At 41.4% G+C, this 15936-nt stretch overlaps 1 protein-coding gene across 2 annotated transcripts in view; it reads left to right on the top strand.

Moving 5' to 3' along the window:
- Positions 1–2468: 2468 nt before the first annotated feature.
- LOC129815059 (extracellular sulfatase Sulf-2-like) overlaps positions 2469–15936 on the top strand; it is a 61573-nt gene continuing 48105 nt past the window's right edge. The window contains exons 1-2 of one of the 2 annotated variants that reach the window (XM_055868376.1): positions 2469–3152; positions 14208–14264. The gene's annotated coding sequence lies outside the window, so the exon portion shown is untranslated. Of the gene's footprint in view, positions 3153–7787; positions 8311–14207; positions 14265–15936 lie in introns of those variants that run through there. The other variant, XM_055868377.1, reaches the window with a different exon arrangement.

Here is a 15936-nt window from a genome sequence, read left to right as displayed (position 1 = left end):
AACACAGTGGCTTCCATCATTCCTAAATGGAAGAAGTTTGGAGCCACTAAGACTCTTCCTAGAGCTGGCCGCCCGGCCAAACTGAGCAGTCGGGGGAGAAGGGCCTTGGTTAGGGAGGTGACCAAGAGCCCGATGGTCACTCTGACAGAGCTCCAGAGTTCCTCTGTGGAGATGGGAGAACCATCCAAAAGGACAACCATCTCTGCAGCACTCCACCAATCAGGCCTTTATGGTAGAGTGGCCAGACGGAAGTCAATCCTCAATTAAAGGCACATTACAGCCCACTTTGAGTTTGCCAAAATGCACCTAAAGGACTCTCAGAACATGAGAAACAAGAATCCCTGGTCTGATGAAACCAAGATTGAACTCTTTGGCCTGAATGCCAAACGTCACATCAGGAGGAAACCTGGCACCATCCCTAGGGTGAAGCATGGTGGTGACAGCATCATGTTGTGGGGATGTTTTTCAGCGGCAGAGACTGGGAGACTACTCAGGATAGAAGGAAAGCAAAGTACACAGAGATCCTTGAGAATGGGCAAAGGTTTACCTTTCAACAGGACAACAACCCTAAGCACACAGCCAAGACAACGCAGAAGTGGCTTCGGGACAAGTCTCTGAATGTCCTTGAGTGGCCCAGCCAGAGCCTGGAATTGAACCCGATTGAACATCTCTGGAAAGACCTGAAAATAGCTGTGCAGCGACACTCCCCATCCAACCTGACAGAGCTTGAGAGGATCTGCAGAGAAGAATGGGAGAAAATCCCCAAATACAGGTGGGCCAAGCGTGTAGTGTCATACCCAAGAAGAAAGTGCTTCAACAAAGTACTGAGTAAAGGGTCTTATGTTTGCTTATGTAAATGTGATATATATATATATTTTTTCTTTTGCAAACATTTCTAAAAACCTGTTTTTGCTTTGTCATTATGGGGTATTTTGTGTGTATTGTGATGAGGGGAAATAAACAAATGTATCAATTTTAGAATTATTTTTTTATTTAACTAGGCAAGTCAGTTAAGAACAAATTCTTATTTACAATGACGGCCTAGGAACAGTGGCTTGGTCAGGGGCAGAATGACACATATTTAATTTGTCAGCTCAGGGATTCAATCTAGCAACCTTTCAGTTACTGGCCCAATCCTCTAACCACTAGGCTACCTGCCACCCCATTACAGCCTTAAAATAATAAAATGTGGAAAAGTCAAGGGGTCTGAATACTTTCCGAATACACTGTAGGTTCCCTGTTTTGCGAGGCATTGGAAAACCTCATTGGTCTTTGTGGATGATTCTGTGTTTGAAATTCACTGCTCGACTGAGGGACCTTACAGATAATTGTCTGTGTGCGGTACAGAGATGAGGTAGTCGTTTAAAAATCATGTCAAACACTATTATTTTACAGAGTGAGTCCATCTAACTTATTATGGGACGTGTTAAGCACATTTTTACTCCTGAACTTATTTAGGCATGCCATAACAAAGGGATTGGATAACTTATTGACTCAAGACATTTCAGCTTTTCATTTTTTATTAATTTTTAAATATTTCTAATAACATAAATCCACTTTGACATTATTAGGAATTGTATGTAGGCCAGTGATAAAAATCTTCAATTGAATGTATTTTATATTCAGGCTGTAACACAACAAAATGTGGAAAAAGAGGTGTGAATACCTTCTGAAAGCACTGTACAGTACATTATAATGGAGAGATTTAGGGATGTGTATGGAAAATTGTGCTCTGTTTTATTCTGATAGGTTTATGTTTGTTTGTGTAAGTGCATGCGTGTGTGTGTGTGTGTGTGTGTGTGTGTGTGTGTGTGTGTGTGTGTGTGTGTGTGTGTGTGTGTGTGTGTGTGTGTGTGTGTGTGTGTGTGTGTGTGTGTGTGTGCGTGCGGTTAGGCATGTATCAGGGCTGTGCACAGACCTTTTCGGGAGCAGGTGCTCAAAAAGAAATAACTGTCACAACTGTCACAGATTTGTTGAGTAATTATGACTTTGATTATTGAATTACATAAAAGCAATAGATGGCCACAAATTACACATCTTTAATGCAAATTTAACAACAACTTGCGGGCGGTGGGTTCAGAACAACAATGACAAAAACTGTATACAAAAAGTGCCATTTAATTTTTTTACCCAAAACTAAAGAGCACTTTAGAGACTGGAAGGGCGAAGGGGAATGCGCTCTGCACAGGTTAAGCTTTATCTGTGCACTTGCCTGATGTGCATTTGTTTGTCCATTAATGCATATTCCTCTCTGCAACTTATTGGTGTCTGATCCTCTTAAGGGGCCATGCCAGCCAGCCTTATAGAAGTGCCAGGCTCATAAATATGGTGCCAAGCTCTCCCTCTCCTCTCCCGCCCTCCAGCATTAAGATTGATCCCTGGTTCCCTCCCCTTCCTTTCTCCTCTCCTCTCCCTGGCCCTGCCTTTATGAGCCTGTGAATAGGTGAAGCACACAGGCTCCAACAGATGGCCAGAGCTGCCCTGATTCACTCACACACACACACACCACAGCCACATGAATGAGAGCGGAGCGAGAGAAAGAGAGAGAAAGAGACAGGGAGAAAAAGAAGGTGAAACTGAGAACTAGAAAGAGAGGAGAACGATATAGGAAGAAAAGAGTGGGAGAAAAAGAGAAGGGGGGCAGAGAGAGAGAGAGAGGAGGACAACGAGGAGAAAGAGAGATTGCAAATCAGAGTGAGTGTAGGAAAACGAGAAAGCTAGAGCGTGTCAGGAGTGTGTTGGAGTGAGTGATAAAAAGTGCAAGAAAGAGCGCAAGACAATATGTGATAGAGAGGGAGAGGGAGGTAGAGACAGAGATGCGGCGAAAAGGGGAGTGAGGCGAAATTGAATTGTAGATAGAGGGACCTTCTCTCCTCCTCTTTCCCTCCCTCTTTTATCAATCTCCTCTGAAACCACGCCTCCCTCCTTTCACTTGGGTGTGCATCTATAACAGTGGGCGGCTGTGTGGGAGTTAGACTCTCAGACTGCCAGCAGAGCGGACAGTAGGGCACAGGACAGGAGTGTGTCCAAGACTGGTCAGAGCAGGTGTATGCCTGTGTGTGAGCTGACGGACGGAGCTCTGTGTGCATCCTGTGTGTGTCGCCTCACCCGCTCCACCCAGGGACATCGCTTCTGAGGAGCACAGCTGGGAGGTACAGTACTGTAGCTTTGCTCTACTTTACACTTCTCCTTTGCTCTCCATTGCACTCGCCTTCATTAGATTTACTCTCACCTCCACCACCACCACCACCACCACCACCACCAGCATCATCATCTCGTCTGCGTAACGGTGGAGGAGGACGTGAACACTCACTTGCATGTGGCACTGAACTCCTTCACAAAGTATCTGACTTTGCATTGGGCTGTTGTGGAATAGACGTATCTGCAGTTTGGATCCATCTATTCATTATAAGTTGGTACATTGAATGAAAAGACATTATAAATTAACAGTCACATTTTCATTAGGCATGTAGCTTTGTTATAAGCATTGATACAGTAAGTCACTGTATCATGGTAGTGGGTGACATTAGATGTCAATATTGTTCCTAGTAGCAGTGGTTCAGTTCTTTTATAATAGGGCACTGGTTTTAAAGATGATTCTGACATGATGAATTGTCATTTCCTCAAGTCGACCATTTCCCCCAGGTTTATCAAGAGTGGAGTTTAGGAGATTGATCCATCTTGTAGAGCTTTGTTCTGCCAACACTGACACGGCTCCTACTTGTTCTTGGTGTAGTTTTTTTTTGTGTCTATTAGTTTTGGTAATGGTATTGTTTCTATTCTCTCTGGTTCGCATTGACATAATTGATCTTGAATTGATATATTGATGAGTGTTCATGCACAACAATTATCCCAATACAATACAAAGAAGTTACTGGTTTGAATTGCTCCAAATGTGTCAACTTTTTATACTTTTGTGAGATTGAAGTGAATAAAACCATACTGTTTCTGTTCCAGTAAAAACTGCTCTACTATCCCAGGCAGTAGGCTAGACTAGGTTAGATGTTTACATAATGTTTTGTCAGTGTCTTTATGGGTGAAAAGGATCAGGCGGTAGTGAGTGTTCTCTGAGTGATGAGATAGAGAGTAGAGGGCGCTGGTTGTGACCTGGACCTGAAATATTTATTGCTGAGACTGGATGGCTGCCTGGCTGGCTGGTTCTCTGGCTGCTGTTTACTGACTGGAGGGATGAGGGGATGGAGGGCCTTTGGTTAGTGGTGGCAGAAATCAGTGGTTAAGACATTCATTATTTACTGTGCACTCTGCAGCTGGAGGCTGGATCTAACCCCCAGATCAACTGGCCTCTTTTCTCTGCTAGAGTGGAGAAGGCTGCTCCTGTTTTGTCTACCTGTCAGCTAACCCCTAGGCACTCCGCTAGTTCACCCACACATACACACACACACACACAGTAGACATCCCAGTACCTTGTATGATCTGTCTCTCTTTCTCCTCACACACACTCAGCAGGAGTCTTGACCTGGACACCTGTTGGAAGGCTGTCTGCTGTGGCTCAGAGTGAACGCGTAAAAGGACTTATGGACTCCACAGAGAGGGTTGCTTGTGTAGGCTATGTGTAAAAGGAGAGAGTGTGCTTGGAGAGAGTGTGGTTCCAAGCTCTGCATATGTGTATTCATCTAGAATGTTCTGTAGGTTCTGCATGTAGAGGCTGTAGAATTGACCGTTGTTGAATTAAGTACAGGACACATCTGGTGTCTCCCAGCCAGGGGGAAGATATATTGGCAGGCCATGACACACTAACCACAGAGCCAGCCAACAGGGGCACACACACACACCACACACGTACAGTGACAGGAGGCAGATTTCGGTAACAGTGACAAAACTCAAGGTGACATGGCTGGCTGTCTGACTCCTGCCTTTAGTGTGGCTGCTCACTTTACCTCCACTTTTAATTAAGCTGGTTAGGTCGAACATAGGCCTACCTAGAGGATGAAGGTCGTGAGGTGATTAAATAATACACAAAGACTGAGATGCAAAGAGCATGATTCAAATTTGAGAATGATTTGGAGGATGGTGGAGGATTGTGACTGTCTACACCCTGATACTACTGATCATCTAAGACAATATGTTGGGTAATGTAATAAGTGAGACCTGTAACTAGTGCTCCTGTTCCCCTCTGAGTTTCCTGTTCAGCGTTATGCGCTGCTGTGAGCTGTACTTGTGATGAGAAGGTATCTGTAGATCACTGTTTAAATCTCAACCTGCAGCTCTTCTCTTTAATGATATTGGCTGAGATGGCCTCTTTATTGGTTTGTTTTGTAATTTTTTTGTTTTGGGTGGTTACAGGTCAATTGTTCTTTGACGAGCACCAATCATTCTCACTTTTGATAATTCTAATGTTATCATTTCTAATAGTAATTGTATCCACTGGTGAATTGAGAGAGAGAGAGTGAGGTGATTGCCGTCCAAGAGCCAACATATTTTTTTGCGGCAGTGCTGGCTGCCAGAAGTAATCGTTTCATATTGATTGAGAAATTCAAGGAGCTACCATTGTTAATCGATGCAAAGCATTGAATATTTACATTCATGCACTTCAAAATGAATTTCTTAAACTTGTCCCCAGAAGCGTTTAACTGCAGGGCACTCCCACATCATATGAAGGAATGTGCCTACCTGATTTTTGGGACACAGTGAACATTTGGGAGTATGGGCCAATTTCATCGTAAAACATTTCCTTGGTGTTAAATAGTCAGGGAACAACCTTCATGTATTAGTTGATGGTACAAATTATGGGATGCCAAGGTCATTTTCTTCCCATATTCTGTTCTACTTAAAGGGTTACCTTTACCCTAGACCATCATTTTTTTATGATTAGCTCAGAATATGAGCTTTCCAGAAGTTGTTTATATATTATAGAGATCAGCCCTTTCGTGAGCCCAGATAATTTATTTATAAATCCCATCAATGGATGGTTCATTAGTTGGGTTTCCCAAGGGAATCCATTGGCCAGTATAGCTAAATTGTAAATATAGAAAAAAGGATTTGTCTGGTAATGTGTATGTCTTTCAAATCGTGGAATATTTTCAAACCCTTACTGTCCATGATATCGGCATGGGTAAGGATTCCATATTTAGGGGGATGAAAAAGGCCGCCCTCCAGATCACAAGGGATTATTGTGAAATATTGGCGTATGGGCATGCCATTCTGATTCCCAGTTACATTGTTTTTCAATTTTGCACCAAATAGATATTGTGTGAGCTATAATAGGACAAAACTTAGTTTACATTGTTTAAAATGGATATATCAGTAAAGACCACCTCTTCCAGGGCAATAGGAGACACCCTATTTATCTCTATTCTCAGCCAGGGGGTGGAAGAATCATGTCTAAATCAATTTAGGATGGGATGAAATGCTAGTGCCTGGAAATACAATTTAAAGTTTGGGACGGATAGTCATCGTACATGCAAGTTTGTTCATTCTATCTTGGATCGCTTACCTCGCCATGTATATTTTGAAACCACGCTATGAATTTTATCCCAGTAGCCAGAAGGGGGAGACAAGGGAACCACTGAACTATAGAAATTCAGCCGTGGTTATATATTTATTTTGACAATAGATATTCTGTCGGTTGAAGCAACTGTGATATTAGTCCATCTACTGAGGTCAGATATAATTTATTTGATCATTTCAGATGAAGCTGAATTTGTCTATGATCTTCAAAGCTTCTGGAAGCGATTGAGATAAATTGTCAAGATATCGTCGGCGTGTAATGAAATTACGTGATCTGTAGAATTGAGAGATGTTGGTGTAATTTTTTTCGATTGTCGAATTGCCTTGTTCAGGGGCTCCATAGACCATAAAAATAGGAGAGGTGAGATGGGATCACCTTGCCTGCTACTTCTAGTTATTCTGAACGGAACAGAGCAGGTACTGACTGTTATTACTATGGCTGAGGGATTGCCATAAAGTGTTTTTATTAAGCCAAGTCCCATATGTTCCAAAACTGACCAAAGATATGATCATTCTAGTCTATCAAAAGATTGTTCTGCATTGAGAGATAGAACTGGCCAAGATGCTTTGGTTTCTGATGAAGCATGTAAGATATGTAATAGACGACGGAGGTTATCTGAGGGTATTTATTTTTTAAGGAGCCCGCTTTGGTCCAGATTTACCAATTTGGGTAAGTAAGTTTCGTGACGGGATGACAGAATTTTTAAAATTTGATTAATATCTGTGTTTATCAAAGACAGAGGGTGATAAATATAAAAAGCTAAATTAGTGCTGTATTTAAATCACTTCCAAATTAAGGTTTGTGAATGGCTGTGTTAATCATTTCAAGTAACAGTGGACATAATTGGTTACAAAATGTTAAATACTGTAGACCTCAAGAGGATGGCCTCTTTGATTAAGGTTTTGAAGTGCCATTTTTCTAATTAACAGATGTCCAAAGAGAGAAGCATGAGAATGTGTAAGAGAGGAAGAGATAAAGAAAAGATGTGTGTTTATATACACTCACCGGACAGTTTATTAGGTACACCACCCAGTTCAAGAAAATGGATCGCTCCTACAGACAGTGAGTCACGTGGCTGTGGCTTGCTGTATAAAGCAGGCAGACAGGCATCGAGGCATTCAGTTACTGTTCGATTGAATGTTAGAATTGGCAAAATGAGTGACCTTAGTGATTTTGAGCCTGATATAATCGTCAGTGCCAGGCACGCTGGATCCAATATCTCAGAAACAGACATCCTCCTGGGCTTTTCGCGCACGACAGTGACTAGGGTTAACAGAGAATGGTGAAAACTGCTCCTTGATGAGAAAAGTCAAAAGAGAATGGCAAGAGTTGTGCAAGCTAACAGGCGGGACACAAACAGACAAATAACCGCGCAGTATAAAAGTGGTGTGCAAAACGACATCTCAGAACACACAACTCGTCAAGCCTTGTCACGGATGGGCTATTGCAGCAGACAACCACAGCGGGTTCCACTCCTATCCGCTAAAAACAAGAATAAGTGGTTCCTGTGGGCACGCGATCACCAACACTGAACAACGAAGGAGTGGAAAAACATCACCTGGTCCGATGAATCTTGTTTCCTGTTGAGTCATGCTGATGGTAGAGTCAGGATTTAGCGTATGCAGCATGAGTCTATGGGCCCATCCTGCCTGATGTGAACGGTAGCGGCTGGTGGTGCAGGTGTACCGCCATCCAATCTGCAGCAACTGTGTTATGCCATCGTGTCAGCATGGACCAACATCCCTGTGGAATGTTTCCGACTTGTAAAATTCATGCCCCAAAGAATTCAGGCTGTTATGGAGACAAAGAGTACTAGATGGGTGTACCTAAAATTCTGTCCGGTGAGTGTATGTGTGTGTGTGTTTGCAATCTTCTGTGTATGCTGTGTGTCTTGAGGCTTGTGCAATGTAATTTCAATCTGCTATATATGTGAACGGTGCGGCAGTGTAGGTATCCTGCATTGAAATATAATTACACCCATCCAGTCAGCCCCAGAGTGGAGACTTCAGAGTCCTGCATCTTTCACTGGACATATCAATCACTAGTGTTGTCAGTGAGATTCATGCCTTTGATTTCAACTAGATCGCTGCTTTTGTGACGTCCTCTGATCAGTTTTGCCTTGGCGTCATGGTTTTGAATTATTTATGAAATTAACTTTGATAGTTTCACTCATATTTTCAAGTGCAGAAATCTTGAGATCGGAAACCCTTCTGAGTATGATATGCTTTTGTTGAGGGCACAAGGCACAAGAATCCTTATCATCATCCCAATTACCATCATGGTCATCATGGTCATCATCATCCTCTGCGTCACTGCCACCCCCATTTTCAACATTATGTTCCTCTCTAGCTACCCATCTTCATCATTACTATTTCATACCTCTCTCTCTGCATGCTGACTATGGTCCCCATTAAGACAGTAGCACCAAACAAACCAGGGTTGTGGTCAATTCCACAAATTCTAAATTCTATCAATTCCACAAATTCTATTCTCTCTCCCTGTAACTTCCATGTCAATCAATTCAAATTCCAGGTCAGTCTTTGAATTCAGAGATAACTCAATTCCTCTGAATTCCATTGTTTTTCAAATTCCAAGAATAAAATTCCATTAGGCTTCCAGGCTGATCATGCAACTGTTCAGACAGCCTATGTAACTATGCTGGAATATATGTTTAAATTATTTTAAAAAGATCTTACCATCAAGGTTTGATAGTATGTGCATTAATTCCATGAACTGTGAAGTATAAAAATATTGAATTCCAATTCAATTCCAAAGATTAAAAGTTTTTACAAATCCAATTACATAACTTGAAGATTTTTTTTATTCAAATGTAATTCAACATAAATTCTCCACTTCATGTGTAAATTCAAGAATTGAATTGGAATTTCTAATTAAATTGGAATTGACGCCAAACCTGAAACAAACACACCCTCCCTTCCCTCCTCCCTCTTGGAAAACAGGGAGGGACAACAATCGATGTCAGCTCTCAGATAACAGTGGTGCTAAGTGGCCCATCGATGCTATGATTAAATGAGTACAGGATGCAGTGGTGCAATTGGAACCAATATTAAAGGCGCCATGGTAAGCAACAGGGAGAAGAGAAGAAAGGTAATCAGATTAGGACTGAGTGATGTTACTGACAGAGGCAATGAGTTCCCTGTGTTTTCTCATCTTTGAGCATTTAAATAGTAATTTGGGGTGCTGCTGGGTCCAAATGATAGCATTGCTGAAACCTATATTTAAACTTTTGCTGCTTGAAGATATTGTAACATACCAAGTGAAGGTTTGTCTATTTTCATTACAACTCCATGTTATGATGACTGCAGATAAAGAGGTAAATGATGAATGGGTTCTCGTAATGATTCAGTGGTTCATCATTTAGACAGCTGTAGGCCTACGGACATTTGCAAATCTATTTGGAAGCATTCCTGAGGGGCCCACGGCAAATACTCAGCAATGTATATGAGTAACAAGATTACAACTGCTTCTGACACTATTTTCTCCAATTGCTGTGTGCTTCGTCTCATCATTGATTTGAGCCTGGTCTCATAGACTAGATGTAACATAGTACATTTAAATCCGGGAAACTCAAATTAGTATGATATGTTACGTTTGGTATGGTTACATAAAACATATGGTTTAACCTAACTCCTAAATTTAATGCTAAACCTTAACCCTAATTTCTAACACTAACCCTTAGCCTACCTAACATTAGCCAACTAGCTAACATTAGCCACCTAACTACCTAGCTAAAATTCTTAACATATCATACATTTTGCAAATTCGTAACATATTGTAGATTTTGCTAATTCGTTACATATGATACAAATTGTAATATTATACAAAATGGGTGATGGACAACCACAAATTAATAGATATCAAATTAAACGTAACATATCATACTAAATTGAGTGTCTCAGATTTCTTTTAAAGAATAATATGAAATGCTCTGTGGCCAGGTTGTTCATTTCCATTTCTCCCAATTTCTCCCCGTCATTTTCTCTCTCTTCCTCCCAGTGTTTTGAGGTCCCTTCCCAAGCCTGTCATCTTCTTCCCCGTTCCCTCCTTTCCACTCCCTGCCTGGTCCAGCCATTGTGGTACCTAATAAGGTTTATGGAATTACAGATCTCTGAAATTGGATTTTTCACTTCACTAAAGCATGGGGATTAGCGGTTTAGTACTTGGTGCATTAGGGCCTCTGACCTGTAACTGAACTGCTTTGGTTAAGGGGCCCCAAGGTGGACAGATCAAGGGATGGACAAATGTGGGCTCTCTCATCCCGTCCCACTGTCTGTCTAATCTTCTCTTTCTGATTTAAGCCTCACAATTCCTTGGTCTTCTTGGTTAACACGTAGGCTAGTTAGATACACTCTGATATTCTGCCTCATACATTTCAATGACATAGAATAGTTTGAAAACTGAGCTTCAGGTGTTTTGTTTAATATTCATCATAATTAGGTCAAGAGATTAGGAATTGCCCCCTCTGGTTGTGTTTCATGACGTGTGAGATCCACTAGTTAACCTTGTGATCATCAGGCCCCCTAAAGCCATGTTGTGCATCATCACAGACACAATAGTTGTTGAACTATAACTTAGCAATATCTGGGAATGGATGGAGCGATAGAGGCAGAGGGTGGAATAGTGAGGGAAGGATTGGCACGGAGACAGTACTAATTGAGTAGTCCAGTCGCAGCTCCGCTCATTGAACTCTTAATTGGGGGAGAGAAAGGGTTGTGGAATCAATCGGGGGAGAGGAACAACATTCCCCTCCACTGAAATCCATCAGGGGTGTGGTTGAGAAGGATAACATACCCAATCACAGCAACACGGCCTGATGCTTCTTCTAAGTCAGACCTGATGACAATCAAACTGCTGAAAGACCGCTGTGTCAGGCAGTTATACTCCGAAGTCCCTCCACCTCTTATTACATGTAGGGGATTGTGCACTGAAACATTTTTAATTCCTATGTAGTTTTAGTCCTGAAAATATGAGAATGTTTCTAACAATGAGATCTCACGTTGCAGTGCAGTGAGGGACAATAATTGATGGAGAATAATATTTTTTACTTGTACTAAAAATAGACTTTTCTTCTCGTTCCCCTTCCTCTGTGTAGTAACCATTTTTTTTGCCCTGTCACTTTGTGATGTATCATCCTTTTATCCGAATCAAAGACGAGGCCAGGTGTCGCATTTTCTCTCTGCTGTGGTTGTCCCATCGCCTTGTCACCCTCTGTCCACTGAAACCATTGCCTCTCACTTCTGTTATTTGTATTACAACTGTCAATCTTTTTTATTTTAGTGAGACAAGAGGAAAATTAATCGTTTCTAAGCTACTTTTGAAATTGTGTTTCACTGGATGTCTGTGGGTGTCTTTGTAGGCCAAATAAAACCTTTTGGGTATATGGGTTTGTCTCCTCAACCTGACATGAGTAATATGTTTGTGTTGTGAACACCCTGTCCCTTTCCCCTGTATTTATCAGGCATGTGTTAACCTGCCTCATATCGCTGCCTTTGAGAACACAGCATAGGGTGGCATATAGAATCTTGAGATGGACAGACAAACAGACAGACAGGTGCGCTGCCTCTCCTCCCTTTGATGCCCGTGAGTGGCTGGCATGACCTGGCATTGAGCTCCATGTGTTATTCTTAGGTGTTATTCTTAGAATATCAAACACCCCCTGACACACACGCAGGCACGCGCACACACACTCCCAAAATGCTACCCTTGCTTAGTGTCTGTGGTGTAAAGCGTTATCTACTTTAGGACCACAGAATTATTTTACAGAGAACAAAGAATTAAATGTTTGTTGAGTCATATCATTACTGAGAGCTGTAGGTCAGAGTCCGGTATGATGGGAATAGATTGTTTGGTGCGGTGTTCAGTCCTGTCTTTTATGGAGATAAGAGCTTGGTTTGGCAACATGGCTGAGTGGTTTACACACTGGACGTTGACACCCAGCCAATCACAACAAAGAGCAGATAGCTTCAACACTGTCAACGTGTCTTGTCTTCACAGCCAGGCACAGAACAAAGCCTTCAGCAGGCAATTAAAGAAAACAAATATAGATAGTTTAAGACATACAGACAATTTTAGAGATCGAGACAGTTTTAGAAGTAGAGCCAGTTTTTAAAGAGCTTGCTGATTTGAAAGAGCGTGGTGAGTTCAGAGATATTTCTGTTTCTCAGACATTTTGACAGGTGCATGACGTTAGAGCTGGTCTATTGAAAATATATTTTTGGGTATTTGATGATATTGATAGTGAAATAGGATCTAGACATAAAGCAGACGTTTGATCCACCTCTCTGTCATCTGGGAGGGAGGAGCGGTGGTTGTGAGTGTCATCTGCTGGGAAGGAATCATAATGGTGGAAGGCATCTGTTAATGAGGAACAACAATAGAGTATGGCATCTGTTGGGGATAAGTCGTAATGGAGTAACGCGTAAACACCAAAAATAGCCAGAATGGAGTATGGACAGAGGCTGTTTTATGTGGTCTACACGCATCCCAGATCAGGAATAGGCTGCATGAAAAGAGTATGATGCATTCACTCACTTTGACACCCTAACAGGGAGAAAAAGACAATGTTTTAACTAGCCACATGAGAAAACACTACAGTTTACTATAGAATTCTGTAGTAAACTGTAGTATACTGTAGAGTAGTATACTTCATACTGTATTATCCTCGATCATGTGTAGTACTTACTATTGAATGTTGTAGAATACTATAGTAAATACTACAGTATTCTCTGCAAAAAACACTGTAGCAAATAATACAGTAATGTCGGCAAAAACACTACAGCTGCAAAAACCCTACACTTTTTTAACTATAGTCAATACTACAGTACTTCATTTGCATACACCCTGCCTAATGCCCTCCCCCATATCCCAATTTCTGCCATCCATCATTGAGAAACCTACATGCCAATTATAGACCATATATTGTGTTCCCAACAGGTTATAGAAAATAGTATTTCCTCAAAGAAAAAGCCTCCATTTTTTGTCAGAGATAATAAAACAAAAACACGACAGTAAATACTACAGTAATGTACGCAAAACCACTACAGTGAATACTACAGTATACTACAATCTACAAAAAAACTACAGTAAATACTACAGTATACTACAATCTGCCAAAACACTACATTAATTCCCTTACATAAAAAGATTACAGTTTTAAAAGTGCAGTAACTGCAGTTGACTGTGGTATTTTGGACGCAGTAACTGCAGAGTACTGCAGTTGAACTGCAGTTATACTGCATCATTACTGCAGTAAAAAAAACGGTGTTATTTTGGATGCAGTATTTGCAGCATACTGCAGTTATACTGCACTCTAACTTTAGTTGTACTAAAACACTAAAACACTGTAACTGCAATCAGCATACTGTAGCATACTGCAGTTATACTGCACTCTAACTTTAGTTATACGAAAACACTAAAACACTCTAACTGCAATCTTTTTTCATAAGGGTTACTATAGTATGTACTACAGTTTTCTTTTACTACAGTAGTTATAATATAGTTAACTGTAAATACTACAGTGTACTACCGTGAATACTACAGTAAAGTATGCAAAAACACTACAGTGAATACTACAGTATTTATACCATAGTATACTGTAGTATTTTTTTCATGTGGGTAACAATAATACTTTAATGGGTTTATTTTCAGCTCTCTATTGATGTTGTGTCTGACTCCTGATCTTTTTAATCTTCTCTTGACTTTCTGTGTTTACTTCCAGACCTTGGTCTCTGAACACTGCGAGAGAATATTTGAGAAGCATTGTTTGGAAAGGAAGGTAAGACTTGTTTACATCTTGTTATTGACTTCTATGAGTTTGTTCGTGTCTCTGTGCGTATGCATGCGGTACATCTTTGATGTGAACATCATAAGCCTGTCAGTGGGTGGAGTGAATCTGATGTTGTACTGGACTGTTGCATAGCTGGTTACACATCTCATGGAGCAGAAATAGCATCAACTCATTAGTATGGCATCACCATGGCTGCTGTAAAGAGACAACTGCACAGCAGGCTACTGTCAACACCACAGCGTGTACCATAGGGAATAGTCTATCAGCACCAGACAGAACTCACACATTCAAACCACTTTATTCAGAGTGACATATTTCACCTCAAATACTCTGCTTCTTTGGTGTTAAACCAAAGCCCAATTGTGTGGACTGAATAGTGTAGGTTTGGGGTTGATTGTGTGGTCTCAGTAAGCGGTGATCGTTGGTTTTAACCACAGCACAACCCCTCTGGTGGACTCATCTGTCCATCTGCCACTCACCCTGAATAAGAAAGGATCAGGGGCATCTGAGTGGGACAGCCCCCCAGGCTTGATGTCCAAGCTAAGAGTTATAAATCAATGACTGAAACAGCAGAACCCTCTGTGGTTTGGGATTCCCTCAGCGCATGGATTTATACCACAAGCTGAGCTGTTATATTCTCATGATGCAAACAATACTGATCACATACCTGATACATTCATAGCTACATAACACTGTGCTGTTTAAATTGACTGTAGACCTATTGGAAAACCTGTCTATTTTATACAGATAACACTGAGGTAACAGATGAATCTATTCTAGTCCATATGAACAGTTGGGCAGCTGTATGAGCAGCAGTGAACAAATGTAGCCATATGTGCACAGCTGCCTACCTCTCACAGCCTCGTAATCATTTGTAAAAACTACAGCTGACATTAATTGATCTGTCACCTATATTCACCTACTACTGCCTTTATTCAGTAGTTTACTGCAGTGTCACTGAAATGCAGCTCAGGTACATTTCTGTTAGCTAAAGAGTGGCCTTAAAGAAGAGGCTTAACTTTCACTTTCTGCATGTCTGTAAAACCGGAGAGGAATGACAGGGGAATGATGTCCCTTTGGTGAGTTATTCTGTTTGAAGCCTGATCTCCACATCAACCCCAGGGTGCGAGGCGGGCACTGTTCACCTCTCCCTTTCTTCCCTTCCTCTCTGCCAGAGGAGGCCTGTGGCAGGCTGGATAACACTGAGAAAGAAGTCTTAAATAAACTTTTCAAAGGAAGAGATCAGCCTCAGCCACATCAAAACTTTAAAGTGATTTGAGTTTTTTTTAATCACTGTTCCTTCACCAAGCCTGATTGTTTTCTGACTCCAGAAATGTGTCATCTTTACATTTCTTGCAGGCGGTTGCGTAAGGTGCTTTTGATAGCTCACCACAAAGGGCCTCTTCTCTCTCTGCTCCCCGAATCTGACCGTTGTGGTGCTATTCTTTCCTCATAGCACATTCATATCAGATCCCCTCTCATGTCGGAAGTAGCACTCTGTCTGTTTTCTGACCGTATTTAACCAGATCACCACCACTCATCACACTGGTCTGCTTCCTCTCTCCATGCCCCTGCTCTCCTCCTGCACACTGATTAAAAGTCAAATATAAAAGTGGTCTGTTGTAGTACGGTCTAATTGATTCTTTCCACTGGATGCACC

This window comes from Salvelinus fontinalis, chromosome 18 (assembly GCF_029448725.1).
Source record: "Salvelinus fontinalis isolate EN_2023a chromosome 18, ASM2944872v1, whole genome shotgun sequence".
NCBI lineage: Eukaryota > Metazoa > Chordata > Actinopteri > Salmoniformes > Salmonidae > Salvelinus > Salvelinus fontinalis.
The sequence above is the reverse complement of the archived record's forward strand: the minus strand, read 5'-3'. Positions and strand labels throughout refer to the sequence as shown.